Source organism: Myotis myotis, unplaced genomic scaffold (assembly GCF_014108235.1).
Source record: "Myotis myotis isolate mMyoMyo1 unplaced genomic scaffold, mMyoMyo1.p scaffold_m19_p_1, whole genome shotgun sequence".
Taxonomy (NCBI): domain Eukaryota; kingdom Metazoa; phylum Chordata; class Mammalia; order Chiroptera; family Vespertilionidae; genus Myotis; species Myotis myotis.
Window position 1 is genome coordinate 130,586,723 of NW_023416313.1, and position 12,037 is coordinate 130,598,759.

At 40.9% G+C, this 12,037-nt stretch overlaps 1 protein-coding gene across 1 annotated transcript in view; it reads right to left on the reverse strand.

Annotated features, from left to right (window-relative positions):
• ITGA8 (integrin subunit alpha 8) overlaps positions 1–12,037 on the reverse strand; it is a 209,500-nt gene that overhangs the window by 109,255 nt on the left and 88,208 nt on the right. The window lies entirely within an intron of this gene.

A 12,037-nucleotide genomic window follows, 5' to 3' on the forward strand; every position in this document is an offset into this window, starting at 1 on the left:
CTTGCACTTTCTCTAAAAATCAATGAAAAAAATGTTCTCGGGTGAGGATGAACAACAAAAATAAACAGAGTCTTCTAAGCTATTTAGGGTTTTAAAACCATAAACATGTATTATTTTTATTTAAAAACTAGGGGCCCAGTGCACGAAAGTCATGCACTGGGTGGGGGGGGTGGGGGAGAGTGTCCCTCAGCCCAGCCTGCCCCCTCTCACATACTGGGAGCCCTCAGGCGTTGACCCCCATCACCCTCCGATCGCCTGATCGGCCCCTTGCCCAGGCCCGACGTCTCCGCCAGAGGTGTCAGGCTTGGACAGGGGACCCCCATCTCCCCCCGATCACTGGCTCTGGCCCCCGCCCAGGCCTGAGGCCTCTGGCCCAGGAATCATACCTGGGCAGGGGACCCTCATCTCCCTCTGATCGCTTGCTCCACCCCCCGCCCAAGCCTGATGCCTCTGACCCATGCTTCAGGCCTGGGCAAGGGGACCATCATATCCCCCCAGTCCCCGGCTCCGCCCCCCGCCCAGGCCTGATGCCTCGGCCAGAGGAGTTGACCCTCATCACCCTCCGATCACCAATCACCGGATCGGCCCCTTGACCAGGCCTGAGGCCTCCGGCAGAGGTGTCAGGCCTGGGCAGGGGATCCCCAGCTCCCCGCGGTTGCAGGCTCTGCCCCTGCCCAGGCCTAATGCCTCTGGCCTACGTGTCCCGCAGTGGCAGCGGCCTCGCGATCGTGGGCTTCGCTTTAGGCCCAGGCAAGGGACCCCTAGCTCCTGGGACTGCCAGCTTCGACCGTGCCCAGCTCCCATCGCTGGCTCCACCCCTACTTCCTGCTCTCACTGGCCAGGGCAGAAAAGGCGCCTGATTCTCCGATCATGGCTGGGGGGCAGGGCAAAGGCGGCCCCAGGGCCGCCTTTGCCCTGCCCCCCAGCTCTTAGCTCCCCCCTGGGTTTCTGATCACTGTCAGTGGCAGGGGGCTTCTTCCTGCTTTCCCTTTCGCCTCCCTGCATTGTGCCTACATATGCAAATTAACCGCCATCTTGTTGCAGTTAACTGCCAATCTTAGTTGGCAGTTAATTTGCATATAGCCCTGATTAGCCAATGAAAACGGTATCGCCGTACGCCAATTACCATTTTTCTCTTTTATTAGTGTAGATGTTAAAGAAAAGTCACATCAACCAAAATTTGTAATTTGATCTGTACTAATGACTTCCACTGAAATTTGTCTGCAGACACCCCGTCCTAGGAAGTGCAATCATGTGAAAATGACTTCAGACAGAAATACAAACCTGCATTTGACTTTTATGTCTATGTAGATTAGATGATGTGTAGAAGTTTGTCAAGTAAACTAACTACTAAAATATTAGCATTGATCTAAAAGGCAGGGTTGAGGTGGGAATAGTTACTGAGAGCAAGACACCTCTTTTATAGCAATCTGCAAGACTATCAACATCACTCTGACTCACCCCTCTCTCCAACTTCTTGCCTTCTGTGCGGTGTTCTTCCACTGTCTGTTTCTCAGTATGATTCAACAGACAGCCTGTGTACTGACTGTGTTTAAGATACTGTGATAAGTGATTTAACGAATACAATGACTGTTAGATCAACCCTGTTCCTAATTAACTTACAAGTGAGGTCAAACTGCTACTCATATAACTATAAACAAGGCATAGTAAGAAAAGTATGAGTGTCCAGCTGGTGTTGCTCAGTGGTTGAACATCGATCCATGCCCCAAGAGGTCACTGGTCCAATTACTGGTCAGGACACATACCTGGGTTGTGGGCTCAATCCCCAGTATGGGGCATACAGGAGGCAGCCAATCAATGATTCTCTCTCATTATTGATATTTCTAACTCTCCCTCTTCCTTCATCTCTGAAATCAATACAAATATTTTTAAAAAAGAAAAAAATATAAGTGATTCAAACTAAATGCTGGGGGTTCCAGATGGGAGATAGCATTGAACCTGGGTGGGATTCTGACAGGTAGATCTACAGGCAGGCTTTCCAGGTGATGGTGCCGTGAGCCAAGGCAAGTGTCCCTAAGTGAAGTTAGGAAACACTCAGTGGTCCAAGAAAGTTCCATGCTAGAAGGATGCCTATATATTATTTTATATAAAATCAATATTATATTAATACTAGAGGCCTGATGCATGAAAATTCGTGCAAGAGTAGGCCTTCCTTCCCCCGGCTGCTGGCACCAGCTTCCCTCCAGCACCCGGGACCTGGGCTGCTGGCACCGCTTCCCTCCGGCACCTGAGATCCAGGCTGCTTCCCTCCTCTGCCCACCGAAGGCACCTGGGACTGGGACTGGCTTCCCTCTGGCCCCAGCTTCAGCAGGAAGGATGTCTGGTCTAATTAGCACATTACCCTTTTATTATTATAGATAATGCTAGAGGCCCATTGCAGAAGGATGCCTGCAAGAATAGGGCTTCCTGCTGCTGGAGCAAAGCAGAGAAGGGAGCAAAACCAGCTGAGGCAGGCTTCGCTCCCGCCTCCCAGCCGCTGCGGCTGGGTTTTCCCTCCCTTCCTTAGCCTCTCCAGCTGGGTTCCCCCTCCCGCCTCCCAGCTGCCTCTACTTAGCTCCCTTCTGTAGCACTTCACTTTCAGGTTGTCTTCAGTCTTCACTCCCAGCTGGTATATGCAAATTAACTGCCATCTTTGTTGGTGGTTAATTTGCATATCACGCTGATTAGCCAATGGGAGGCATACCCTTTTTGTCTTTTATTAGATAGGATAAGCAATAAGAAAGCAACCTATTAAAAGTTGGGCAAAAGATCTGAATAGACACCTCATCAAAGACAATATACAGATGGCAAATAAGCATTTGAAAAGATGCTCAATATCACATATCACTAGAGAACTGGAAATTAAAACATTAATACCACTACACACCTATTAGACTGGCCAAAATCCCAAACACTGAAAACACCAAATGCTGACATGGCTGTGGAGTAACAGAAACTCTCATTACTGGTGGGAATACAAAATGGTACAGCCAGCCACTTTGGAAGACCATTTGGCAGTTTCTGACAAAATAAAACATTCATACCACATGATCCAGCAAATGCACTTCTTAACATTTACCAAAATGAGTTGAAAACTTATGCCTACACAGAAACCTGAGCGTGGATGTTAGTAGTTTTATTCATAATTGTGAAAACTTGGAAGCACCCAAAGGATTTTTCAATAGGGCAATGGATAAATAAATTGCGGTGCTGACAAAGGCAATTGCTGGTGAGGATGTGGAGCAATGGGAACTCACATTCATTGCTGGTTGAAATGCAAAATGGTACAGTCACTTTGGAAGACATTCTGAAAGTTTCTTACCAAGCTAAACATAGGTTTACCATGTGATCCCACAATCATGTTCTTATATAGTCACCCAAAGAAATTGAAAATTTATGTCCACACAAAAACCTACATTTGCCCAAAATTGGAAGCAGTCAAGATATCTTTCAATAGCTGAATGGATAAGCAGACACTGGTACATAATACAATGGAATAATCTTTAGCAATAAAAGAAAATGAGCTATCAAACCACAAAACAATGTGCAGGAACTTTAAATGTGTATTGCTAAGTGAAAGAAGTCAGTCTGTAAAGGCTACTACTATGTGATTCCAATTCTATGACATTTTGGAAAAGGCAAAACTATAGAGACAGTAAAAAGATCAGTAGTTGGCAGGGATGGGTGAGCAGAAGGATGAATAGGTGAAGCATAGGACATGTTTAGGATAATGAAACTATTCTATATGATACTATATGTGGATATATGATATTAGGCATTTGGTAAAACCCACAGAATGTACAACACAAAGTGAACCCTAATGTACAATATGACTTCAGTTAATAGTGTATCAATATTGGTCCAACATTTATAATAAATGTACAATAGCAATACATGATGTTAATAGGAAAAATGAGTGTGGAGGGGAGAGGTAGTAAATGTGAATTAGCAGTATTTCCTGCTCAATTTTTCTGTAAACCCAAATGTGCTCTAAAAAATAGTTTATTAATTGAACAAAAATGATAATTGCTAAAGTTGAGCACAGATAACTTGAGAATAGCATGAGTTTTTTTAAATTAAATCTTTGTTGTTGAAAATGTTACATAGTCCTCATTTTTCCCCCATTTACCCCTTCTAGGCAGCCCAGGCCCTCCACCCCAGGCCTTTACCACCCTACTGTCTGTGTCCATGGGTTATACATATATGCATATAAGTTCTTTGGTTGATCACTCACCACCCTCCTCCATCTTCCCTCTGAGATTCCACAGTCTGTTCTATGCTTCTATGTCTCTGGATCTTTTTTGTTCATCAGTTTATTTTGTTCACTAGATTCCACATATGAGTGAGATCACGTGATACTTGTCTTTTTCTTACTGGCTTATTTCACTCAAACACTTATTTCGCTCTCCAGGTCCCCCATGCTATCTCAAAGGGTAAGAGATCCTTCTTTTGTACTGCTGTATTCCATGGTATAAATGTACCACAACTTTTTTACCCACTCATCTACTGATGGGCACTTGGGCTGTTTCCATTTCTTAGATATTGTAAATTGTGCTGCTATGAATATAGGGGTATATACATTCTTTCTGACTGGTGTTTTGGGTTTCTTAGGATACATTCTAGAGATGGGATTCCTGGGTCAAATGGCAGTCCATATTTAATTTTTTGAGGACATCCCATACTGTTTTTTATAATGGCTTCACAAGTCTGCATTCCCACCAGCAGTATATGAGGGTTCCCTTTTCTCCATATCCTCACCAGCGCTGTCATTTGTTGATTTGCTGATGGTAGCTATTCTGGCAGGTGTGAGGTGATACCTCACTGTTTTTTTAATTTGCATCTCTCTGATGATCAGTGACTTTGAGCAATTTTTCATGTTTCTTGGCCATCTATACTAGTATGTCCTCTTTGGAGTAGTGTCTCTTTATGTCATTTGCCCATTTTTTAATTGGACTGTTTCTCTTCTTTTTGTTAAGTTATATGAGTTCCTTATGTATTTTGGATATTAATCCTTTATTAGATGTAACATTACCAAATATGTTCTCCCAAATAGTGGCTCCCTTTTCATTGTGTTGATGGTTTCTTTTGCTGTGCAAAAGTTTTTATTTTGATGTAGTCCCATTTGTTTATTTTCTCTTTAGTTTCCTTTGCCCCAAGAGATGTATCCATAAACATATTGCTATGAGAGATGTCTGAGATTTTGCTGCCTGTGGTTTCTTCTAGAATTTTTACGGTTTCACGAATTATATTTAAGTCTTTTATACATTTTGAGTTTATTCTTCTGTATGGTGTAAGTTGGTGGTCTAGTTTTGCATGTATCCATCCAATTTTCCCAACATCATTTATTGGAGAGACTGTCTTGACTCTATTATATATTCTTGCCTCCTTTGTCAAATATTTAGTATAATGGCATGGGCCAATCTCTGGAAAATCTGTTTTGTTCAATTGTCCTATATGCCAGTACCAGGCTGTTTTGATTACAGTGCTTTTGTAGTATAACTTGATATCCGGTATTGTGATCCCTCCAATTGTGTTCTTCTTTCTCAAGATTGTTGCAGCTATTCAGGGTCTTTTTTGGTTCCATATATATTTTTCGAGTATTTGTTCTAGATCTGTGAAGTATGCTGTTGGTGTTTTAATAGGGATTTCATTGAATCTGTATATTGCTTTGGGTGCTATGGAAATTTTAATGAAGTTAATTCTACCAATCCATGAACATGGTATATTCTTCCACCTGTGCATATCTTCCTCTGTCTCTTTTTTCAACATACTGTAGTTTCCCAAGTACAAGTCTTTTACCTCCTTGGTTAAGCTTACTCCTAAGTATCTTAATATTTTTGATGCAATAGTAAATGGGGTTATTTGTTTAGTTTCTCTTTCTGAGATTTCATTATTGGTGTATAAAAATGCCATTGATTTCTGGGTGTAAATTTTGTATCCTGCTACCTTGCCAAATTCATTTCTTAAATCTACAAGTTTTTGGTGGAGTCTTTAGGGTTCTGTATGTTCAATGTCATGTCATCTGTGAATAATGACAGTTTTACTTTCTCCTTTCTAATTTGGATGTCTTTTATTTCTTCTTCTTGTCTGATTGCTGTAGTTAGGACTTCCAGTACTATGTTAAATAAGAGTGGTGAAAGTGGACATCTCTGTCTTGTTTGTGTTGTTAGGGGAAATGGTTTTGGTTTTGCTCATTGAATATGATGCTGGCTGTAGGATGTTTGTCATATTTGGCCTTTATTATGTTGAGAAATGATTCCTCTATTCCCACTTTGCTGAGAGTTTTTATCAAAAATGGTGTTGAATTTTGTTGAATGCTTTTTTTGCATCTATTAATACGATCATGTGATTTTTGTCTTTCAATCTGTCTATGTGGTGTATCCCATTTATTGATTTGGGAATATTGTATTGGCCTTGCATCCCTGGAATAAATCCCACTTGGTCATAGTATATGATCTTTTTAATATATTGCTGGATCTGACTTGCTAAAATTTTGTTGAGGATTTTAGCATCTATGTTCATCAGGGACATTAGACTGTAGTTCTCTTTCTTTGTAGTGTCTTTATCTGGTTTTGAAATTAGGATAATGTTGGCCTCAGAGAAAGAGATTAGAAGTGTTCCTTCCTCTTAGATATTTTGGAACAGTTTGAGGAGTATAGGTGTTAGTTCTCCTTTGAATGTTTGGTAAAACTCCCTGTGAAGCCATCCAGACCAGAGCTCTTGTTTGCTGGGAGTTTTTTATTATTATTATTATTACTGCTTCAATTTCATCATTTGTTATTGGCTTATTCAGGTTTTCTGATTCTTCCTGACTCAGTTTTGGTAGATTGTATTTTTCTAGGAATTTATCCATTTCATCCACAAAGTCCAGGGTGTTGGAATATAATTAGTGGTTCATAGTACTTTCTTATAATCCTTTGTATTTCTATAGTGTCAGTTGTTACTGCTCCACTTTCATTTCTGATTTTATTTATTTGGCTCCTCTTTGTTTCTTGATGAGTCTGGCTAAAGGTTCATCAATCTTGTTTATCTTTTTAAAAAACCAGCTCTTTGTTTTATTGATCTTTTGTAGTTTTTTAAGTTTTTATGTCATTAAAAATTAAAATCTTTATTATTTCCTTCTACTTACTCTGGGCTCTTCTTGTTGTTCTCTTTCTAATTCTTTAAGTTTAATAATTTTTTTTGTTTTTTGAGGTATGTTTGTAGTGCTATGAACTTCCCTCTCAGGACTGCTTTTGATGTGTCCCACAGATTTTGAGTTGTGTGTTCATTTCCATTTGTTTCCAGAAAGTTTTTTTTTGTTGCTTTCTTGATCTCATGGTAATCCATTCATTGTTTAAAAATACGCTATTTAGCCTCCATGTGTTTGAATGTTTTTGAGTGTTTTTACTGTAGTTGATATCTAATTTCATTCCACTGTGGTCTGAGGAGATGTTTGTTATTATTTAAATCTTCTTGAACTTGTAGAGACTTGTTTTGTGTCCTAACATGTGGTCTATCTTTGAGAATATCTCATGTACACTTGAGAAGAATGTATATTCTATAGATTTGGGGTGAAATGTTCTAGAAATGTCAATTAAATCCATCTGATCCAGTATGTCTTTGAGAGTAACTGTTTCCTTGTTAATTTTTTGTCTGGAAGATCTATCCAGTGAAGTCAGTGGGGTGTTTATATCCCCAACTATGACTGTATCATATCATATGACTGTATCATGTCTGCTTTAAAGCCCTCTAGAAATTTTTTTATATATTTAGGTGCTCCTATACTGGATGCATATAAGTTTACCAGGGTTATATCCTCTTGTTGGATCAATCCCTTTAGTATTACATAGTGATTTTTCTTGTCTCTTGTGATGACCTTCATTTTGAAGTCTATTTGGTCAGATATGAGTATTGCTACCCCAGCTTTTTGTTGTTGCTTCCATTTGCATGGAAAATTTTTTCCATCTCTTCCCTCTCATCCTGTATTGGTTTTGTTCTGAGGTGGTTCTCTTGTAAACAGCATATAATTGGGTCATTTTTTTTAATCTATTCAAATACCTGATGTCTTTTTATTTAAGCATTTAATCCATTTACATTTAAGGTGATTATTGATAGTTACTTAATATTTTAATTCTGTATGCCTAGGTTTCTCTTTCTATTTCTTTTTATTACAGCACTAGAGGCCTGGTGCACTAAATTCGTGCATGGTGTGTTTGTGTGTGTGTGTGTGTGTGTGTGTGTGTGTGTGTGTGTGTGTGTCCCTCAGCTCAGTCAGCACCATCTCCAATCTTGGACCCCTAGAGAAATGTCTGACTGCCCATTTAGGCCCAATCATGGTGGGATCGGGCCTAAACAGGCAGTCGAACATCCCTCTCACAATCCAGGACTGCTGGCTCCCAACCGCTCGCCTGACTGCCTGCATGATTGCCTCCAACTGCTTCTCCCTGACAGCCTAATCACCCCATAACCACTCCCCTGCCAGCATGATTGATGCCTAACGGCTCCCCTGCTGGCCCAATTTCCCTTAACTGCCCTCCCCTGCTGGCCCAGTCACCTCTAACTTCCCTCCCTTGACAGCCTGGTTGCCCCTAACTGCTCTCCCCTGCAGGCCTGGTCACCCCTAACTCCACTCCCCTATAGGCCTGGTCTCCCCTAACTGTCCTACTCTGTAGGCCTGGCCACCCCTAACTGCCCTCCCCTGCAGGACTGGTCCCCCTCCCAACGGCCTCCCCTGTAGGCCTGGTCACCCCGAACTGCACTCCCCTGCAGCCTGGTCACCCATAACTGCCCGCCCCTTAGGCCTGGTCACCCCTAACTTCCCTCCCCTACAGGGCTGGTCCCCCCAACCTGCCCTCCCCTGAAGGCCTGGTCACTCCCAACTGCCCTCCCCTACAGGCCTGGTTGCCCCTAACTGCCCTCCTCTGCCAGCCCAGTCACCCTCAACTGCCCTCCCTTGCAGGCCTGGTCCCTTACAACTGCCCTCCCCTGCCAGCCATCTTGTGTCCACATGGGGGCAGCCGTCTTGTGTGTTGGAGTGATGGTCAATTTGCATATTACCTCTTTATTATATAGGATTCCCTTTAGCATTTCTTGCTGTGCTGGTTTGGTGGTGATAAACACCTTTAGCCTTTTTTTTTTTTGGTCTGGGAAGCTCTTTATTTCAGCATCTATTTTGAATGATAGCCCTGATGGGTAGAGTAGTCTTGATTTCAAATCCTTGCTATCCATTACCTTGAGTATTTCATGCCATTTCCTTCTGGAATGTAGAGTGTCTGATGAGAAACCAGCTGACAGTCTTATGGGAGCCCCTTTGTTGGTAACAGTTTTCTCTTGCTGCCTTTAAGATTCTCTCTTTGTCTTTAATTTTGGCATTTTAATAATTATGTGTTTGGGTATGGGCCAGTTTGGGTTCTTCTCTGTGTTTCGTGGACTTGTGTGCCTTTTTCCTTCACCAGATTAGGGAAGTTTTCTGCCATTATTTCTTCAAATACATTCTCTATCCCTTGCTCACTTTCTTCCCCTTCTGGCAAACCTATTATGTGAATATTGTTATGTTTCATTTTGTCCCATAGCTCCCTTAAGCCATCCTCCTGTTTTTTAATTGTTGGGTTTTTTGTTTTTGTTTTTTTTGTTTTTGTTTTTTTTTGTTGGTTTTTTTTTTTACTTTTTGGTTCTCCGATTGAGTTATTTTCACCCCCATCCTGTCTTTTAATTCACTGACCTAATCCTCGACATTCCCTAATCAGCTGTGTATTCCTTCCAATGTGTTCTATATTAGTGATATGTCACCAAATGCCTCCCCTGCAGGCCTGGTCACCCCGAACTGCACTCCCCTGCAGCCTGGTCACCCATAACTGCCCTCCCCTACAGGCCTGGTCCCCCCCACCTTCCCACCCAGCTTGGGGTTTAGACCCCAGAGTTCTCAGTGGGAACCCCCACCAGAACTTCAGCTGTTGTCTGTGCTCTGCACTTCCTGCCAGTCTCTATGCGGTCTCCACTTTCGGTCCTTGATTATCAGGGTTCTCTCTAGCTAGTCTTCAGTTGATTTTTCAAGGTTTTTTTTCTATATTTTAGTTGTATTTCCAGTTTGGTCCTGGGAGAGTGCCAGTATAGCTTCCACTTACTCTGCCACCATTTTTATTTCCGAGAATAGCATGAGTTTTGACATCATACTGATCTAGATTTAAAATCTGGTTTTAGTAACTAGCCGTGTCATACTGAACAAGTCACATTACCTCTACAAGTCACATTATATCTAAAATGTAGATAAGATAGGAATAGGGTACTTTATTAGATACATCACTTAAGATCTATCTCTGTTTGCCTGTCTGTCTCTCTCTCTCCAATGTGTGCACATACACACTGATTATAAAATAGTTTTTAATACATGATAGGTATTATGAAGGCATTGGGCTAGCCATTGATGGGAATACAAAGTATTTTACATTATAACAATACACATAGAAAGGGTTTCTGTTAAAAATGCAAAATGTGCCCTGACCTGTGTGGCTCAGATAGTTGAAACATCATCCTGTACACCAGTAGGTGGTGGGTTCGATTCACAGTCAGGGAACATACCCAGGTTTTGGGGTTGATCCAAGTTTGGGGTACATAAAGAGGCAACCTCTATTGATGTTTCTTTATCTCTCTCCCTTTCTCTCTCAAATCAATTTATAAAATGCAAAATGCATTCTCCTTTTCATCTCCTATCTTGGAGGAGCCAGAGAGAAGTGAAACATAGCTTTGGGGTCTGGGGCTTCAGGGACATCTAGAATAGGCTTTCATTATCTATCTACAGCAGGGGAAATAACACATGGATGGAAAAGCACCTTGAACAGTGACTTCACAGACCTGTAAGAAGGAAGGGAATTGTGGGAGGCTGTGAAAGACAGGCTTATAGAATGGCTATTATTTTGGTGTCAGATTCCAAAACATAAGTTGGATTGCTATACTTAGATAAAACTTTTTTTAATGGTCCAGATACATTTACTTCAAAAAAATTGCCATTGCTTAGAATCCTGTTTTGCTCCGGGCAGAGAGGAGAGCAGAAATTGGGCCATTCTAGCCTCTGGCATTCCCTTACAGGAACCTGGCTGCCTCTCTTTCTTTGTTTTTGTTGTCGTTGTTGTTTGTTTGGTTTTCATTGCTGGTATGAAGAAGAATTTGTTAAACACCTAACTGTGTGTGTTGCTGTCTTATAGTTCAAAGATATCAAAAATCATCAGTTCCCTATTACAGAGGCTGAGTGGGGCCATTTTCTCATTCTGTAAAGAAGGAAAAAAAATAATAATTGGTCCCTGAGGGTATGAACATGACATAGGACTGACACAATTGGCTCACTCTATTTATCACTGCCAACACTGAGTTCTAGAAATGAGAAATTATTTGACTTATCATTGTGAAAGACCAACAAATCCAAGGAATCTTTGGATTCTTGGAATACTATAACAGCACTGATTTATTTTCTTGGGAATACATTGTCCTAGATATTTAAGGGTAAGTCTTCTAAAATGTTCTAAATGCAAAAAAAAAAAAAGAGGAGGACATTTGTTCTTAATTTATAATTGTGTTCTCATAAGGTTGAGAGACAATAACTGTCTTGGATTCAATTGGTACAATGTGCCTTGTGGAATATTTTGTACTTAGTGTCAATATTTTTTCTATTAGCAATACCGCTTAAGAGTCACAGCATATATTACTGTTTAGGCTGGTGTTGTTAAATCTCAATTTGCAGTTCATTAGTGGATTGTGAAATCAATTTAATGGGTCTTGACAAGCAATTTTTTAAATGAAAGAAATATAATAGAAAATACTGGAGTGAATGAATTATACATAATAAGGGTAAATATTGTTCCATGAAGCTTTTGTTTCAGTTGTACATGTGTGTAACGGGTTTCAGTGTCAAATGCAATTCCTTCTATGAGCCACAAGGCAAAAAAAATCATTGAAAACCACTGAAGTATGCTATGTGAGTTATTATGTTACTTCAAAATTTATTTGTGAAATCTTTTTTAAAAAATATTTTCAAATATATATATATATATATTTTAGAGAA